We start from the raw sequence: 20,450 nt of genomic DNA, 5'->3' as shown, positions 1-20,450 counted from the left end.
ACGGCAGAGAGGTGCAGTGCAGAGTCTTTCTTCTGAGGCGGAATTGATCACACTCCTCTGCAATCTGCTGAGAGAAAACAAATTTTGTTATCGTGATGTGTTTATGTTACGACCAAAATATGGTTTGGAATGCCCCTACAGCTCCACTCCATATGTTCGGCACATTTGTGCCATTCGCAACGTAGATCCCGGGCTCTTGTATCATACTTATCGTAATAGCATAGTGATTTTCTTCTGCACTCAATCATGCCACTCATTGGCCGAATGGACCACTTTAAACCTGTCATCACTAAAAATATCAACCAAGATTATCTTCAGCTCCAGAACAACTCCAGGACTCCTTAGGCATGGCTTCCGACACTTACGTTTTCATTTCAAAACAATATCTTAGCATATGGTACCAGGTTAAAATCCAAACAATTTGGACGGTATTTTGATTTGCTGGTATGAGAGGACTATCACCACGACAACCGCCACTTGGCAACCAACCAAACACTAGCATGTAAATTAATTGCCTTGGCTTATTTTTGGTAGAAAAATCCAATAACTCAGGAGCCAAAATATGATCAACTCCACTTAAGTCAATGTTGGTCATGTGCATCGTTGTGCATATCCTGCTACTCCCATTTTCTCTGCAGCAGCACATTGTTGTGTGACAGCGATTATCCCGCCACCCACGCACGTGCGTGTATCTTGTTTGACCTTTGGCCTGCCTTTGAACCCATTATCTCTGACAAGAAAGAGCTATGGCCGACCTTCTTGGATGGGCTTATCACCTGCCTCACTATAGCTGTCACCTTGCCTCAAACTTGTCCATCCCGGCTACTCGCATTGAACTCTGCCCTATGAACGGAACCGAGATCTATTTGAAGCATGCCGCTGTGCTAATCCCACCTTCTCGCTTTGGGGGAGAAAAAACGACATTTTTGTTAAGGACTCCGTAAGTCAACTCATTTAGGCTTGCATTAAGAAATGACTAATATTCTTATTCTGTCAATATCCTAAGTGTAAGTCATAGTGTCATTTGCCTTGTCAACTGTCGCCAGTGATGAAAAGCCGCTTGTTGGGGCTGTGTCCTAATGTGGTTCTTGAATTTCCTGTCTGTATTGATCAGCAAAGAAAAGCTCCAGATGTGCTTGTTTTGCATCCCTCATTGCTCACTGCAACAATGCGCCGGTGCTGTTTTGCAATAATTGCTTTCTAACCCTTTTCTTAGCGTGTGTTTTCTGTTTGGATGCACATGATTGGTGCCCAATTTTCTTGTTTGCGTAGGCAACTTCATATTTTTCTTGTTTTCTGTCAAAAAAGGCCTTATAATTAAAGCAGAACAATGAGAAGCTAAAATTAAACCACTTCCACATCAGCTTGTGAAACTGCACGCGTGAACACACTGTGCACGTTACACTGAAATTATATTTTTAAAAATTCAGTACAGTACATTCGTTCAGTGCACTTCAGTTGTATTTGTAGAATAGATTTTTTCCTTTTTTTTTTATATAAATCTTCCTATATTTAAGATCACCTTGAACTCTGTCGTTGTGCTACTTAATCTGTATTTGGCTCAATTTTTGGGGGGGGAAAGCACTTGGCTATTGTTTTATGAAGTTGACATTATCCTTCATAGGAATAAAAACCTCTGCACTCTTTGATAAGCACTTTGGTCCTCTAATACTTTTGCACAATTGTATTTTAATGTTGCTCATTGCAGTGATACAACAGGGAGTTTTTGAAGTACTTGATATTAAATGTGACAAGGGAAAATGTTAACCCTTGAGTAAAAAAGCACTTTGAGAATAATAAGTGTTTCACTATAATAAAATTTTTTATGCAAGGAGACACTTCAAATATCTGCTTTTGAGGGCCTCTGATAAAAGAATTTGTCCGTGCCACCTTTCTGTTTTGAAGGTGTTTTCTGATGAATACTGCACTTTTCCCTTTTTGAGGCCCTAATAAGCACAGGGACCTTGTTTGAGTCGCTGAATTTAAACCAATCTAACGGAGCATGATTTACGACGTAGAACTTGCTGCAGTGCTGCTTCTTTCATGCGGACCCCACTCAAGCAAATCGTGGCCCAAATACTCAACACTCCCTGAATGTATTAGTACACTTTTACTTTAGCATGCCTACAACAATTTCACACCTGACGTGACAAATCGCAAAAAAAAATATTTGTCGGTGCTTGGAGGAAGAAAAAAAATTACTTAACCTTGGCCAGCCCAACCTTTGACTAAATGCACGGTATGAAGCAGGATTCCTTTCTCCACTTGAACAGAGGGTAAGGTGCCACTCTGACTCTAAAAGCTCTTGAGGAGATATCAGTGCGAGTATATTCATGTAAGCCCCTTGTAGAGAAATGGCATGGAAGAGAAGAGTCACAACCTTTGACCCATGCCGTGTGGGGATCGGATGAATTTGTCCCTTTGGACTTGAGCTGTATTTGAGAAGATGGCTACGTTACAAAGCCAGCATTGGAATTCACAAAAAAATGCATTCACAATAGACATTCATTCATTTCCATTTTTGATACAACTGCTTAGTAGGTCACATGATCACTGAATAAGGATCAGGTCCAATTTCAGAACTGCAAACTGATACCTAAAATTGCTTCATCGCTCATATTGAACCAATTGTCAAGCTGTCATGCAGTGGTCTGCTAATTCAATATTTGCAACAGTGGGAGTGCACTCCAACATGAAAGCATAAGTATAAGAATGAGTGATTCTTAAAAAAAAAAAGTCCCCGGCAACTGATGTCTTAAGCGGATTGAGGGAAAATCCATCTGCTTTAATGTCAGTTTGGCTGTCTATAGAGTCGTATTATTTTATTTTTTTATGGATGCTGATGTCGGTGAAGAGTGGATTGGAGCAGTGACAGCGTTTTATGTTTTTAATGGTGATGGGTGAAGTTGATCTATCAGTGTGGCAACAGGCAAGGTGTGGGAGCGGTGATTAGAGTTGAATATGGGCAACGGAACCAAAATGATTCCTCCGTATCATTAACGTTTTGCAGAATAAATACATTCCCTCATTAGTTACATGGAGCTCACCAACGCGTGTATGTACGCCAGTTAAGTGCATATCTGCTGATTGGCACACGCACTCAAGCATGTGTGTGTGTGATATAAAGTATTCCCATTGAGGCATCAGACATGGCGTAGCAAATATCGACGCATGTATTTACCGGACATGTAAGAAACAAACAAATCCTTTTTAATTCTGCCTTCTGGGTAATTACAGCAAACACAAGAATTTTCTTAGCAGCAGTTGTAAGCAAGGAAACATTATTTGCCAAAGAGCTGAATACATTATCAGTATAATATAACATGCAAATTTTATTAAAAGAAATTTACATTTTCTCTCCCCTGGCTGATTACACTTAATGCTAGTTGCAAAATGATTTAATCAAACTTGCAAGTGCTTCTCATTTCAACCAAGGAGCACATTGTAGACTATTATGCAAATCTTTGACGCATATGTCATTAAGAGATTTTGAATGTGAGGATTTTAGTTGAGTTGCTGAATAGGAAATTTGCTGGGGAGAAAAGAAAAATGAAAACATTTGCTGTAAAGATTACTGTATATATCCAACATATATTCTCGGTGCGAGCAAATTAAACATTCACATACCTCACAGTCCTACCTATAATGAATTCAAGTTAGCGAGTAAGAGATAAAAGTTGCTAACAGCATGTGATGGGTGTCCTGCTGTACGTCTGGCCTGGCATGTAATACGTGTTAATGTTAGCTGGACTTCCTGGGCGGCAGAATTTTCCCTCGGGGATCGCTGGCTTATTTCCGTCGTCCTTTGCACAGTGCTCCATATGCTGATGCATTATGTTTTTCATTATCTGTTAACACATTTTTTGTGGCTGCACTCAAACACCTCCCACGGTGCTGGACAGCATCTAACAGGGCGCAGTGATTAAAAGAAAATGTCACTGCATTCATTAATAATTCCTCTGGGTGTTCCTTAGCTCACTGGGTTTATTCGGCGCTGTGCAGATTCCGAGAATTTCTCCATTTTCATTTTGTACCTGCTGCATTCTGTTTTGGAGAGTGGATGAATAATTCCAATATAGAGCCATATTCAAACCCAAGAGTGAAATTAATGTTAACAGCATTTTGCACCGCATGACAAAAAAAGAAGTTGGGCCCTCACAGCTGGCCGGCCGCTTCATCTCGCTCAAATGCCACCATGGTTTTTTTTTTGGGTTTTTTTCTCCTTTCCGCTTCTCTTTTGCTCCAGGGAATGTCCACAGCTGGCCAGACATGCAGGCATGCTGATGCCGGAGGGAGCCCCGTGCAGCTGGCGCATGAAATAGCAGTGCGGCCTGGGCTGGGCGGTCGAGGCTGCCAATGTACGCAATCATTTGCCTGTGTTCGTAGATTTGTAAAGACCAAAAAAAAAAAATTCTGTTGTTTGCTGCTGCTGATGCTGTTGTTCAACTAAAGGTCACACTTGAGAATAAGAAGTATTTTGCTGAATCTTTGAAACTATTGGCTCTTATTCAAATGTACCATTACCCCTAATCAAGTGATTGATTTTATTTTGTGCACCAAATAAGTTGGGCCATCAGAAATAAAATTGGATAGACCCAAGTCTCCAACAGAATTTTTGGTTTAATCCAAAAGGACTTGTCTGTATTAGTTGGTTTTATTTTCTCAAATATTCACGCTCACGTTGCAAACAAATCAAGTGATTTAGGTCCATATATATATATCATAATCTTGATTCGATATTGCTTCTTAATTTCTCTTAGTCCACCTTTTTTCTCTTCCTCCCCCGTTTATTTCTATTTTTGGTTGTGGCATTCATGTTATGTCTCGATACAGCCCATTGTTAAGCTGTACATCAGAAAGAAAGCTTTTTGAATATCACTGCTTGATCCTCGGTTGTCAGAAGAAATTCAAGTAAGTCGATGAGTCAGTCACATGAGTAGCAGCTAGAGGTGGGCACTTGCTGAATCGTGTCCATCAAATCACTGCAGCACTGCAGAATTTTCTTTCAGCAAATTCATCTTCAGTTTACAATTTCAAAACCTTTTTCCTCTTGATATTTATGTAAGTCAAGTCAGAGTCAGAATTTAAACGTCACGCTGCATGCAAAATGAATGACTTTGTGGCTACGTCGTGTTAAGCGCAGTGCATATAGACCCTTCCAACAAAAACGAGCAGTCCGTGCCTCGTTCGGCCTGACTACCATGCGATCATTAAAATTGAGCTGACAGTTGTACCTGTGTCCCGCCTCTACCCCACCAACTCTGCTCTTGTTAACTTGTTTGTACAGCTTCACATTGTGCAAATGGCAAAAGGGTCACTGTCAGCGACCCTGTGTGTGTGTGAAGGCGATAGGGACCGGAACAGGCTGAGATCTGGCCTTCGGTGTTAGGAATGGACCGAGTGAGTCAGTGCCACAGAAAGGCCTTGGTTCCTCGCCTGCTGCCTTGCACTCAGGTGGAATTCCATTTCTTTTTTTTTCCGCTTGAATAAAACGACATTGATTGTTGGCTCAGTTGTCTGATTGGAAGTAGACACTGAAAACCCAAAAAGAGGAGGCAAAGAGTAAAGGATGAAGGAAGAGCACTAAAGAAAGTAGCAGATGGACATGGAAAGAGATAGGCCGAGAGATCGTGGCGAGAGATAGAGAAATGCCGCAAAAGCACAAGCCTCCTGCAAATCTATGATAGGACTTGAAAGGGGCAACAACAGAGGAAAGGAGGGGGAATGCACGCGAGGATAAAAGAAGGGGAGCTTGGCATCGATGCCATGTAAGCAGGTGGTGTCTGTGGCGGACTCATCCTCAGATCCAGCTCAGTGGGAGCCCTCATCAGCATTCCTGCCTCAAATCTAACTATTGTCAGAGAGGAATGAAGGAAAGCAGTGTCTTAGTACGATTAAGTACTCGCCATGCTCTCGTGACCTCGAGGACATCGGAAGAGATGCTGGACATCTCATATGAGGGGGGAGCCTTCCATTCTCATGTTTCCTCCTTTGTTTGGTTGCACTACTGTTTAATTTGCATCTTATAATTTGATGTACGCTACCGTTCAAAAGTTTGGGGTAACTAGGAAATGTCCTTGTTTTTTTAACTAAAAACTCTTTCTTCAATGAATTATTCAATAAAAGTAATCAGGAATACACTCTATACAATGTTAATTTAATAAATGACTCTTCTAGCTGCAAACGTCTGTTTTTTAATGCAATAGTGTACCGTATTTCCCGGACTATAAGGCGCACCAGACTATAAGGCGCACCTTCAATGAATGGCCCATTTTAAAACTTTGTCCTTATATAAGGCGCACCGGACTATAAGGCGCACCATTAATGCATCATGTCAGATTTTTAATCCAAATCAAATCATGAATCTCATCGAAATAACACTCAATTGTCTGGGTTATCGCAAACCTTCGAACGGTAGTGTACAGAGTATGTTCCAGCTAGCTCATTTTCTGTCTGGCTTGATCTGTCACCAATGATATGACGGGATATTTTTTCCAAACACCACACAGCGAAAGAGCCTAGCGTGCGCTACCTGTAGATGGTGTAATACAAGCTCACAGACACTCTCCCCCGGGGGACATATTAGATTTGTTGTTACTTAACGTGGTGGGCAAATTCAGATAAGCTTTGAAGATGCCCTAGCATGCCTGCTTTTCGTGCACACCTGTGCGTTTTCGCTCGCAGAAGAATGCAGCAGGGAGTTACAGCAAAATAAAAGAAGACGGCATCAAAGCGGAGCGGTCAAATGTTCAGCTCCATCTGCGCTAAGCAAATCTCTGTCTATCCATTCATCTGTCAGTCCGGACTAAATTCCCACTGTATATTCCCTCCAGGGAGATTTGGCTGACATGCTGCAGGCTAAAGGGAATTTACTCTGCACATCAAGTATGCTGTGTCTTCGGGCAAGAACGTTCAGGAAATGCTAAACGTAGATAAAAGCCTGAGCTACATAGTAAATATTCTCGCCAATGATAAAATACAGCAAACTTGCTACAATGCAGATTTTTGGATTGTTCATGATAGTTGCCTGATTCCATTCTGGGAGAGCCTATGTGGTTAGGAAATTTGCATTTACCATTTTCCCGGTAGTGTGTGAGGCGGGATGACGGCCAGATCACTTATGAGGTCGGCTCGCCCCTTCCGATTACAGGAAGACAAGAAATGTAGTGCCTAAAAAGCAAAATCAGTCAATCACTGCAATCCTGCAGTGCTCAGCAGTAGATTTGCCCCCTCACAACCTCGAGGGTCGAGCTCACACCTTGGGAAGCTATGTTCTTGGCTACCTTATTAGATGTTAGCATAGTTGGAGACTTAGTGCCAAATTAGGGTGTGCTAACAAGGAAAAAAAAAAGGCCGTCAGGTGACTTGACAGCTTCGCTGTGCACATAACAGAAGCATCCCTCCACACTGGAACAGTGCCTCTGGATAGATTAATAATGAACAGCATTTATAATTCTGCTGACTCACTCAATTGCAATATGACTCGAGCGAGGGGCCAACGGAGCTATTGTTCTCCTGCTCCATTTTTTTTTTTAGGCTCCACACCCATTAAAGCCTACAGTGTATAAATGTTTAATCGATACACATTTCAGACACTATTAACATTATTATACCTTGAAGGCATTTACATGGTTGGCTACGTCGTTCATTTAGTTGGCATTGCTTTACTTTGATTCCATTGCAATTCATTGTCACATACAGATAGAGAAAATACGGCTACAGTTCCAGAAGAAACATTCAGTTCCATAATATTTTGAAGAAGCCCACGATCTGAAAGGAAATCATCAAATATCTTGTCATTTTTTTCATCTTGTCAGCCACATATGATCTCCTAATGAGCAATTTGTAGTTTAGATGCCCTGTAGGGCCATGTGTCATCACTCCTCTCGGTCTGCTAACAAGTTTGGGATTATTTAGTTCGATTGATCCGGCTCTATCGGTTCCGCATCCTGCCTTCCCCACATGACTACCGAGCGGAACCAGCGAGGCTCCAGGGAGAGAAGAACCCCCTCCGATGGCCAATTAAACCATTAATTGCAAATCAGATCCAATTTAGAATAGCAGTAAATGAGGCATAGTAGTCTCATGTGTGTGTGTGTGTGTGTGTGTGTTTGCATGAGCAAAATGAAGCGAGAAGACAACGTGGGACAGGGTTTGCGTGCATGTCTGAGAGTATGAAGCTGTGCGCAGTGTTGCCCTTGTCATCCCCAATCAGTGAAATTGAGATATCTAATTGCCAGGCTCGCTCCCGCTCATTTGCTTTCCCAAAATTTTCTTTGTTTTCCTAATCAGAGGCATGCACACAGAATTGGATCCGAGTGGCACTTTGTTTTTGGGGCGGGCAGTCCGTACAAGCCAAGGGTGAGATTACTGCCTGTCAAAGTAAAATGTGAAAGATTCGAAGGGAAATGTTGTCCGTCTTGATTTTTGGTTACAAGATGGTAAATTCCCTACTGGGGCCAAAATGGCTTTGTATAATCAAAGTGGTTGACTTCCTGTTCAATTTCAGGCACACATTGGGGGGTGTTTCCTGCGTCCTGGCATGGCAGACTTATTTTAGGCTTTACATCACAGGTGTCAAACTCAAGGTTCGGGGGCCAGATACGGCCAGCCACATCATTTTATGTGGCCCGCGAAGACAAATTGTGCATCAAATTCGTGTGTCATTACTAGAATTGCAAATTGTCTTCACTTTTAATAATACCTTTTTTTTTTTTTTTTTTAAATATTTGACCTGTTTTTACTCATCTGATTTGAAAACGAGTTATTTGTCAGTTTGTAGCTTTTACTGAATATAATATGAGGTGCTCATAGATTTATTTGGGTTGATAGTCATAATGGCCCTCCGAAAGAAGCTATGACTACAATGCGGCCCGCGAAAAGAATGAGTTTGACACCCCTGCTTTACATGATCAGGATTTTGGAGCCAATCAGCAATGGGGTAAAAAAAAAAAATCACAATTAATAATAATTTTCCCCATAACGCTGATAAACACTCAATACACGGAAAATGTAGGGAGTAACGCTTCCCCCAAAAAAATGAAGGAAAGAAAATTTAACTGCATATGCTTTGGATTATTAAGGATGGGAGCACAATATGTCCCTAGATTGAATGAGATTCTGTTTGCTGTAATGTCTTATTTATGACATCACTGATTGATCAGCAACATTATAACCAATCACAGGGTTTTATTTTTTATAAAATGCAAAATATCTGCCAATCAGATCCATCTGATCAGATCTGTCAAGGCTTTTTCACTGAATTGCGTTTGGGTTGGTGGGTGTCATTTTACGGGTGATTTTCTAGGGGACACCTTTTAGTGAGTTTTGTTCAGGATTCTTAAAATCCGTATGTACATTTTCACCAAGAGCATCATTATTATCTTGGAGAGGTCACAATTTTGACTAAGGGTCTTGTTGTGTCTCATTACGAGTGTGCCTAATAATGTGTCTTTTTAACCCACAACCTTTCGTGAAAGCGCACAGACTGGAGCAAAATCACATTTTCAGGTCTCATTATATTTACTCAAGCATACCTACATCTCATTAAAACTGCAGTTGACTTGTTTGCTTGTATTCATTTATTAGGCGCTATTGGTGTCAGGATTTATTTCACAAAGCGATGGAGTGCTCACAAGGGTCACAATTGAATTGCAAAAGTCGTGTTGTAGAATTTGCATACTTAGTTCAAATTTTAAAAAAGTATAACTGGGGTCATCATTCTGCCCTTGACCACCAGATAGTTCCTAAAATGCGGAGATATTGAGAAATAAAGTTGCACCCTGATAGCTATCTGTTTTTCGTGATGAAAAAGAGACGTCCTTAAATTTCCATAGTTACATATAATCTCTTAGTTTGGCTTGGGTTTCTACAAATGCGTTTTTATAATGTTCCAAAGAGCTCTTTGATAATCACATAAGGCTGTCACTATCTGCACATCATATTTCACAAAACCTCATCCAGTGCAAGACAATTTAATCACAATTGAGTACGCTTTAATGCTCAGGAGGGAATGAAAACCACTCAAAGATTTTTTACACTTCGTATTTTGACTTTTTTTTTTCCCTCGCATGAGTTATGAGTCAGTCTCTTGATTTATGAGTCATCGCAGGCCTTGTGTACATAAATCTCTCGAGCTTATGCGCAACTGGCTACTAAACTGATTTGCCCAGTTGATTTCTTTGAAACTTAAAATGTGTTAACATTGCCACATAAGAAAATGTGTCTGTGCTTGTACGTCAAATTCTCCAGGTCTACGCTGCAATGTAGCCGTTTCTTAAAAAAAAAAAAAAAAAAGTTTACTTTTGGGGCATCTTACAATATATGGTGTGACATTAGCGGCAAATGATGAGAAAGAGAGAGAAACACTCCGGTGTTTACATACTTGTGATAAATGACTGGCTGTTTGCTTTAATAGCTACAGTGAATACAGAGAAGCATGTAATTGCCTTGATGTTGATAATGGAGTCAGTTACAGTCGAAGCTGGGGGCATACACAAAGTCGTGCATGCGTGTGTGCGTGCGCAAACCTGGCAAACGTATTCTTCCATCCCTCACCTCCTTTAATATTGGGTGGCTTTTGCACCTCGGGGCTTGATGTAGATGAAATGTCACTTTTAATGGAAAATTTGATAGAAGCAAAACAACAGCCTGGAATATTGCCGCTGCGAGTAGCAGGAAGCGGGGTAAGTGCCAGGGCAAGGTCAGCAGCTGTGCCCCCTTCACCCGCCCCTCCTCTCGATTGTTCTCTTAAGGAATTCACGGGGCGGTGATTGAATATATTAGCAGCGAGGCAAATGTAGCCCACGGGCAAACGGAGCGACACACCGCTCCTCTAAATAGACGAGCACGCTAGCAGGAAGTAGGCTTGCATCCCCGCCACCACTTGAGACTCACAATGGTGCAAAGTCAGGGAAGTGGACCGCGGCCATAAGTGTCACGCCAGCTCTTCAAAGCTGCCCTTTTCTTTTAGTTCCATCTCACTTAAACTCCTTAATTGCTTTCATATCATTAATGTGCACGAGTCGCTCACTTTAATGAGACACGAGCATCCCGTGTAAGCTAGCGTCGCCTTGCCGCGTCTGTCATGCACACAGTCGAATCGAACCGCCGGGTATTTGTGCGCATCGCTGATGCAGAAATGATGAAGGCGTGCCGCAGGCTCCCACGTGAGCTTCCTTGAACCCCATATGTTGCGGCGACACTCGGCCTAAGAATTGATGTTGACTGTTACGCCGCCATCTTTTCTCACACCTCCTCTGGTCACACAATAGTCCCATTTGCCCGTGTTGTAATTAATTCACCTATTGATTGCATCCTGTATATCCCTCACGCCGGGGCAGCCTGAAAGCTAAAAGCGGCATTGTTGCTTGAATGCACAATCTGTCTTCAGATTGCAAATCAGTCCTCACGAGGGGGAATAGCTCGGAGCACGACACATGATATTTTCTCTGCCGCCGAGGTAATGATTCATTTCATACTACGCACAATCGTAATTCAGGTTTGGTAGGCGCACCCCGTGGCCCGCTCATGGTCTTGATTTGAAGCTCGGCATTGATTCATCTTACTAACCTTATTTTGCTTCTGATATTTATTATATATATAGTTATATTATATAGTATTTATTTATTTATTTATTTTAAAAAGGTGTTTCTTCCACCTTCCTGCACAGGCTGACATTTACTTCGAGCACGGCAGATACGGATCTACAGACAAATAAAGGAATACTGTACATACCCCAACTCATATTTTTCCACGCTAAAACCCAGATTTGTAATTCTTGAAAGAATTTGTGATGAATATAGTGGAAAGAAAAAAAAAGGTTTCATGTGGTCAACAACCATCAAGTTGCCTTGAGTCAAATACAAATAGGCTGTCTTTCCAAAGCTTCACATCCCCGAGGTGCAGCTCTGTAGTGTAGATCAGCTATCAAAGAAAATAAAAGGGCAAGTCTGGGAAAGAAAGATTCTGAAGAATGTCCGTGTCAGTAAATGTACAAGACGAGTCTTGAGCTGAACTGAAATCCGCTAAGAAATATTCAGAATGGCTCACCTTAAGTCAGTCTGTGTGGCAAAAATGTCATGAAAGTTGGAAGAATGGCGTTGTCATGGAAACTACATTTTGTTCCAGGCAAGGTGGCGGGTGCACTGTGTTCCTTCAGAATGACAATGGCCACCGATAAAGACGTCACCCTGAGAAAAATGGCGCCTGTCAATCGCCACGAGTGTTAACATCACCCTTACCGAGGTCACATTGTCCTCGGCGGTCCGCCGAGGGTTGGAACGGCGCCGCCGACTCCTTGGACTCTTTGAATTTGAAGAGCACTTCCCTCGGGGCCTGTTTAACAAAACATATTGCCAGACAGGAGAGAAGACATGACGATGACCTGTAGCGAGAACATGGAGTCCTGCTCTTCATATAGTGTTGAGGAGCCGAACTGCAAGTGAAAGAAAAAAAAAAACACGCCATCTATTGAGGGAACAGGATAATACAATGTATTACTCTCAGATCAGTATTCACCAAATTTGATGAATCCCGATCTGTAATCCAGAACATATGTCGCACAATTTTCCTGCTCAATAACAAACAACGTATTTGCTTTCTTGATGTGCTCGCGCAGATTTGTTAGCAAATTGTGTTTTGCCGAGTGATGTGTTTCGGAGCGGCACATTTTCAATTCAAATCGTCTCTCCCTCCCTCCCTCCCTCCCTCCCTCCCTCTTTCCCTCCGTCCCTCCCTCGACACTGAGAGGTGTGATCACTGCTTGTCACTTAAACTCAACACAACATTGTTTATTTTAGGTCCAGCTTTCATTTAATGGGTTTGTCAAGGTTGATGGAAATTAGAGGAGGCAGAAGGAGCGGATAAACCCCAACGTCATTAAAAGGGCCGCCTGGGTTATTTGTCTGCCTTTTGTCCTCCCTTGCCGCTTAAAAGTCTGCGTACAAACACAAAAAACACAAACATTACCTCGCATAACTGCGCCGTCAAGTTTGCTATCGTAAAACTTTGCCAGCATTTATAAAATATTCGTCACTTGTAGCTTGTGAAGAAGACTTGACACCGCGGTCTGCTTGTGTTTGCCAGATGTAGAACACTAGAGGCAAAAAAGGGGAGTACGGGAAGCAGACACAACTCTGCTCTTACTCTCTCGGGTGCTTTCTTATCTCTGCTGTTGTTGTTGCTCCTGAACATAGAGAATGCAAAAGTTGGATTTTTTTTTTTTTTTTTTTTACAAATCCTTTGAGAGGGAGAATAATGGCTTACCTGCGCTGCATTCTCCGCAACAAATAAAATATTGATGTGCATGATATAAGTGGAGCCATTTCTAAAGGTATGGTCAAATGGGGAAAAAATTGCTGCGTGTTATCCTCAAGGGACAATCACTAATGCCCACCTTAACATATTAATCAACCCCAACGCAAAAAATAAAATACGACGGCGGCTCATTTATTGATTCTTCGGAGAGATTTTTTTATAATTGCGGTGGCAGTTTGTAGTGGTGTAGAACCAGCCTCCACAGTTTCAAAGAATTTAGACACGTTTTCTTGTCTAATTTTAGTCTTTGGGAATTTAGACCTGCACTGCTTCATAGATAGCACTTTAACGGCTGTTTTTACAGCCTCGCGTTAATAGAAATCAGAGACATCATGATGCATTTATCACAAGTCGAGCACTGCACGTCATTTAAGTCCAGCTGCAGTCATATTCTTTATAACAACGTTGCTATAATATTAAAAGGAAATTGTCTTGTAAATTTGTTGTCCCAAGTAATCTCCCGAAAGATTAAGATTAACATAAATTTAATTAAATTTGCAGTTTTAACTCGTTTGTTGTTCACTCGAGCCATGATTTTCTTTCGCTGATACAAATTGAACCGTGCAAGGACGAAATATAGTTTATTGATACTCATCTAATCATATATCACGCAGCCTCTTTGGTATAAATATAATAGACTGTAAAGCCACCCCAGGGAGATTGTTAAAATAGAACGACAGGTTAACGAAGACCAGCGGTGAAGTATTCCCATGTGGGCTTCATCAAACAGATACCCAAGCGATGGATGGCAGCCTTTAGCTGCCGTCTAATAGTCACACATTGGACACATAACTGCAAGAATGGGTCCCAGGTGGTTGCGAAATACTTCACAGTGCCCATTACCTCATGGTTGTCTGTGGGTTTGAGGCTCTAGAAGGAAACAGAGACAGATTGGAGAGCGGGCAGGGCTTCATGCCTAAATGGGACTGTTGGGAGACCCAAATGGTGATAATCCAACATGGAGCCAAAAAGAATCAAAGGTGCTATTGTTGGTAAGAGTTTGGATTATATCTTTCTAGTCCCCTTTAAAATCTCGATGACGTACGCATGGAGCCGAGGGGAACAAAAGGGGGCTTTGAGAGCGGCTTTAGTGTCCATGTTTGTTTTTCGCCATTATTTCCTTCCGTGAACTCACTCCACAGGATGGAATTAATCACCTTCTGCCCTCCCCACGTACCTGCTCTTGATCTCCCCGGGCTGTCTACCAGCCGTCTTAATAACATTCGTTGGCTGTAGTTCACGATACCGGTAAATGAGATTAGTTTGAATGGGGAGAACATGAGCAGATGAGTGAGGAAGAAAGTGAGAATTTGTAAGTGTGTCAATTAGGCTACCAAGAAGCGCCTGCCTGCCGACGCCGCTTCAAAGTTCAAGTTGTTTCCATGAAGGCTTGCTTGTCATTGTGAACCCGCGAGGCTCACTGCCGTACGCACCCAGCAGGTGCATGATGGCTGAGATCATGTTTACGATGATAGTACAAGTACGAGTGATGATGATGATGAGCTACTGATGTCATTTCATCACATGACACAGATGTCGCTCACTTATTCCTTCTCACTATTTCTCCACGGCAGAGCTTCCACCGGGATATGGCTCTTTTCCAAATTGATACCATTTGCTTATGGTGGCAGGTGTGTTTGCATGTGTGTGATTTTTCCACAATGACAAAACTGCGACGGCAGACCCCGAATCCGACGTATGCTCCATGTAGCACAGATATGGAAATGTGCACACACGCCTCCAAATGTACACACTCGGTTAAACGTCAATTGTGTGTGATAAAGTGTACACATGCTCTACCTATGGGGGGGTGTAAAGGGCCAACAGAGGAGCACTTGGCTGCCTAAAGCCCCCAGAACATGCGTCAGCGCCTCCTATCATCCTACGTTGGGGCTTTGCATTTAAACTAAACATCTGGCTGTGTCAGCACCAGTTCATCACAGCTGCGACAACAGTTTCACGCCCACCTTCCCTTTTTGCTTCCGTCACTGAGTACGTTCACAAACACCGCTCTGGGTCTGATTTAAGACTGCAAAAAACAGGCCCAGGCGAAGGTTATTGTTGTCAACGGAAGGGAAGGGAAATTACCAGTAACCTGTGTAATCTGTTATTATCATATTAAATCATATGCAAGACGCCCACCAGCATGCGCAACCTGTTGGGAAAATGTGTAATTTAGTGGCATTCAGTAAATCTGGCCCAATGCGCAATGCCCCTGAGGACGCTTTCATTTGAGAACCACCAAGCTGAAGTAGAAATTGTACAACCAAGTATGGGTGTCAAGCGGTGTACATGTTTGATGCAGGCAATAAAGTTACAATAAGACATACACCAGAGACAGGAGACTTCAAAAGAGGCAGCACACACACACACACGATGGAAGAAGCATGTCAGTATGTTTCCATCCTGCTCTGGTCTCTGATAAACAAAAACATTGCCTTGCTTGAAGTAGTTACAAAAAGCAATGTGTTTTTATCTCATAACATTCGTACAATCATTCAATCACAGGATATGCAGAAGCGTTTATAAACGTGATTTAGTACTAGCCGCCACCCACTGCAATGCAATTATTCATCACTATTGGTTATGATAATGAATACCTGCACTGCATTAACAGTAAGATGGAAAAACTCCACCCCCCCTCCCTCCTTCCCCAACCATCAGATGCTTTTAGCGTCCGGTAAAAGTGCTTCAATATTAACGCGATTGCTATTCCGACATTTGACATTAATGCGAGCACTTTGCGCAACACAAATGATTTGGCCCTCGGGTTGTTAACAAGAGGTTACGACAATGAATGGTGGCAACGGGAGAAGGGACAAGCTGTGAATCTGAAAATGGAAATTCGTTAAAGACGCACCAGGCGGGAGAGTCGCGTGCTCCACTGGAGGCGGTTTTACTCAATTGGAGGTCATGTTCACTTTTTAGCCAAGGGGTATTGTTAGTTACTTTCTTTGTATTTGTTTAAAAGATTTTTCAAGTATCTGTACTTTACTTGCATATTTATTTTTCTGCCAACTTTTTAACTTTTCCACATCTAGAAATCATGTAGACTGAACTTTCAGACTGAACGCAATGTTTCACAAAGATAACTCAATGTTCCTTATGTATGGAAATCGACCCGTTCGTTGATGTTGCATCAATAACACGGTGCGCCTAATAGTCCAAAAATAATTAGTAATTGATTATGATGCTTAGCTTGAATAAATATTACTTGCTAACCAAGAATATTTGTTTGACACAAGGCCAAGTCAACAATAGTAGTTTGCACAAACTCTTTAATAGTATTTTAGATGTGTAGAAACAAAGTGGGCATATGTTGCCAGATCTTTTTTTCCCCCACAATTTACACACATTGATTGGCACGCACAAATCCCTTGTTGATTAATTATCGCAAGGTCTTTGAGTATTTTGTTAACACATCCCAAAGGGAAGAGAGGGACATAAAAAGTAAAAAGTGCCACCAATGCATACGTTTGAGGGCTAATCAACTCAAAAGTGTGTGGAAAAACACGCAACATTGTCATGTACCGGCATGTGCGGGTTGATTGATAAAGTGCAATCATCCACGCTTCCTATTTGGAGATGCACCGCACACACGGAGGAGAAAAACACTAAAGCTGACCGACAATGAGCTCAAACTAAAGACCCTTCTGCCAGTGGTAATGTTTAATGTGTCACAATGAGAACTAAGTTGCTCTTCTCCCAGCGGCTGTTTGACCACAAAATGTTAATACGCCTCGTCATTCTGCCACCAGTCAGTAACTTTAGCCCAATAATAAATCAAAATAAACATATAGCTTGTGACTCTAAGATTTTTATATTGGGTACTAATCAGACAAGTCATTAAGTAATAATGAGCCGGCACTTGACTGCTGGTAAACGGTTTGGGATACTTTTTTTTTTTATAATGCTTGTTTGTGAATCTGTGTAAAGGTACACAATAATCTGCATTCAGCCGATCTATGTAAACACACAGCAGCCGGCGCTAACGGAGTCCCACTCCAATTATGGCAGCATCTCACCCGGGAAGAAGCCCACTACCCCACCCGTACTTTATGAATAATTGATTGTTTGTGCCAGTGTTATATTTGTAAATACATGTTTGCGCTCTGATTAATAGTTTCGTCGACATCTTTATTTGTTCAATGTAATTTGATTTCTGTGTATTATTTATTAGCTGAAATTGTTCTCTGGTTGCGTATGATCACAAGGGCAAGAAGAACATTTGGGATGAGCTCCCGTCTGCACGCACACACACACACACACACACACACACACACAGACACACACACATACGCGCTCACTACCCATTTAGGCTCCCAGCAGGTGGTTGTGTGTGTTTGTGTGGCGCAACATGATGTTCTGAACAATTCGCAACGTTGAAGTATTTAAGTATTTTTCATAACAATGTCATAAATTGATAAAAAAGTAAATTTCTCACGTATTAAATGTGTGTAGCTACGTGACGGTTCCGGGTTTCTGTGACCGGATCCCCGACCGATATTTTTAAACTGACAAAGTAGATGCATGAGAGCCAACATATATTTTTTAATTTGTATGTTGTTGGGTAATCACTGTTTCTGTGAAGCACTTCACATCTGTGTTGCATTCGATCAAGCAACCTTTAGCGAACCAACCGATTGTATGCTGCATGTATTGTATTCAATTTTCATTTTTCTTCTGGCAGCTGGATGCCTCGGTGGGTAGTACCACAGACTTCCCACTTTGGGAACGGGTGAGGGCAAACGCTGGCTATTAACGATAGCTTACACAAATTGCCGTTTTCCAGCCACTGTTGTCAGTGGGTTGCATCACTCACTTTGGTCTGTGTGTCAAACAATTGCATTTTCCTCCATTTTTAGTCTCCCATTGGCTAATTCTGTGTCTCATGAATGATAGTTAGCAGTCATAAAGGTTTTCCTCCATCATTGTGTGTTACAACAAAGCATGACATTTTCGAGATTGGAAGTTCATGTGAAGAGATCATCAGACAAAAGTCCAAAAACGTACGCTGCGGTAACAAACGGGGGCTTTCACTTTGGAAGGCAGACAAACACGGAACATCATTACTTTGTGTGAGTGTATCTGTAAATATACATGTATTTGCGAGTTTATTGCCATTTGTGTTAGTGTACTCGGAAAGTGCGGGCGGACTAACTGAAAAGACGTGGGGGGAAAAAAAAAGCCGTGCTGCTCGGCACCATATGCCAAATTTGCGCATGGCTGCCAATTTGTGTGGGATACTGGCAAGTGCTAGCAAGGCTGAATTTTTGACAGAGGGAGATGAATAATTGAACATGTGCGGAGGGAAGTTCTATTGGGATATCCACGCAGAGAGCGAGAGAGAGAGAATAGAGCGACGCAAGCTTGCTATCAGCAAGACCCTCATTTAGAGATGGATGTTCGTTGCAAGTCAATAAGGGAAACAACTTTTCAAATGAAATGAACTCAAATGGGTTTTGTCTTAAGACGTAAACTCGATGGAACTTAACTTTGAACTTTGTAACTGCTTCAAGCAAAAGCTGGCAGCAAACAAAGCAGATCCATAAAAGCATTTATTCGCTCAGCAAATGTATTTTATATTTGTATTAAATAATGAAGAGACTGGCTCGGCCTAACTGCAACACTGTTGCAACTGCTTATTGTGAAAGACCTTACATCATCTCGGGCCTTCTGAGCCTCCCGTCGTATGGAGTCTATTTTTTCAGTCCATATTTTCAAAGCGGTTTATGACATGGCCAGTTTAGACGTCACAAATCATTTCAGAGAGTTTCAAGGCTCCAAGAGGGGCATATCTGCAGAGGCAAAGAGGTCAAGCGAAATACTGGTCGGCGTACATCAATCCAACAGTGCAGGTTTCGCCTTGAAATAAATGCTAGTGAGACTTGTTGGCCATGTTGCCACAAGCTATAAAGTATGAGAAAGCTTTCATGAAGGATTCGACCATATGAGCTGCGTTCTTCGCCGTTACATTTGATGTCGTCATTTTGAGGAAGTCGGTCATCCATCGGCATCCTCTTTAGCCAAATCCATCTAACCTGGTCAGCATACTCAATGGTTCAGGTCTTGCATTTGTAGAAGATGAAGGCTAATTTGAAATGTTGTTGCTTTACTCAATAATGAAATTTGTCCTGGCAAAGTTGAGGTCGAAAGGTTTTCATGTTTAATTGAAGTTGTGCGGCGTGTGATTCGGTAACATTGAGCGGATCTGATAACAGCTGGAATTTGTTTAGCGAGGTTCCTGATTAAAATAGCCGGGCGAGGAATGCAAACAAGAGCTGTGGAGATTGCTTCGGATCAAATCTTAGCTGGCGACTCTGATGGAGGACACAGCAAGGGCAGTGGAAAGGAGCCTCCAAGCCTGTCTCTTCTCTTTCCATCACCTCGCGGTGGTGTCAAGGCCCGAATAATTACCACCAATGACCATGATCCATGTGTGTGCCATTCGTATATACAATATTTTGCAATGCCACTCTGTCATTCACCCAAGATCAATGGCGTTATAACAACAGCTTTTAGATCACGTCAAACCTCAAGTAGTTGTATGAAAGCAAAGTCTTACAAGTTTGTGTCTTCTTCCATATTTGGTTTACTTCCAACACCGTCGTTGTTAAAAGAATAACAATGTCAAATTCTACAGAGAATAAAACACAAACGCGACAGAATGTGTGTTCATTTATAGTCTCGGTTGTTAGCGCATCTCTTACTCGCCTTTATTCGTTCATATTAAAACGCTTTTCTACTTCTGTACTGCCGAGTCATCACCTTCCATGAGGGATCTCTCGCAATGAAAGACAGAAAAAATGGAGTCTGGGAGTGTTGAATGAACTTTCCGCGATGGAAGCGTAAATGGTGGAAGTGTTTGGCCAATGCCCTTGAACGGTTGATGCAGCCGTTTGTCACTCAGCAACCTCTACGTCATTCCCCAAATCAATAGCTGTGTGCTTTGAAAAAATACCAGGGTTGAGTGTTCCATATACCTGCATTATAAATCGATCCTCGCTGTGTGTTAGCGTGCCGCCCCTCTGCAGTCAGTCATCTTTAAGGCGTCTGGATGTGAAGTGGTCGCTGGCTGATCCTCTCGGAGCTTAATTGGCTCTACCTGAGACTGGAGGCGAAGGTGTAATTGT

At 42.0% G+C, this 20,450-nt stretch overlaps 1 protein-coding gene and 1 long non-coding RNA gene across 5 annotated transcripts in view; one reads left to right on the top strand and one right to left on the bottom strand.

Annotated features, from left to right (window-relative positions):
• cdh4 (cadherin 4, type 1, R-cadherin (retinal)) overlaps positions 1-20,450 on the top strand; it is a 97,773-nt gene that overhangs the window by 25,126 nt on the left and 52,197 nt on the right. The gene's annotated exons all lie outside the window — the stretch shown is intronic.
• LOC119122779 lies at positions 9,961-12,693 on the bottom strand. The gene is made up of 2 exons (XR_005097948.1): positions 12,052-12,693; positions 9,961-11,925 (listed from the first exon to the last, which is right to left on the bottom strand). It is a non-coding gene; the product is annotated as an uncharacterized LOC119122779 (long non-coding RNA).

Source organism: Syngnathus acus, chromosome 5, assembly GCF_901709675.1.
Source record: "Syngnathus acus chromosome 5, fSynAcu1.2, whole genome shotgun sequence".
Lineage (NCBI taxonomy): Eukaryota > Metazoa > Chordata > Actinopteri > Syngnathiformes > Syngnathidae > Syngnathus > Syngnathus acus.
This window is presented reverse-complemented; position numbering and strand designations above follow the sequence as displayed.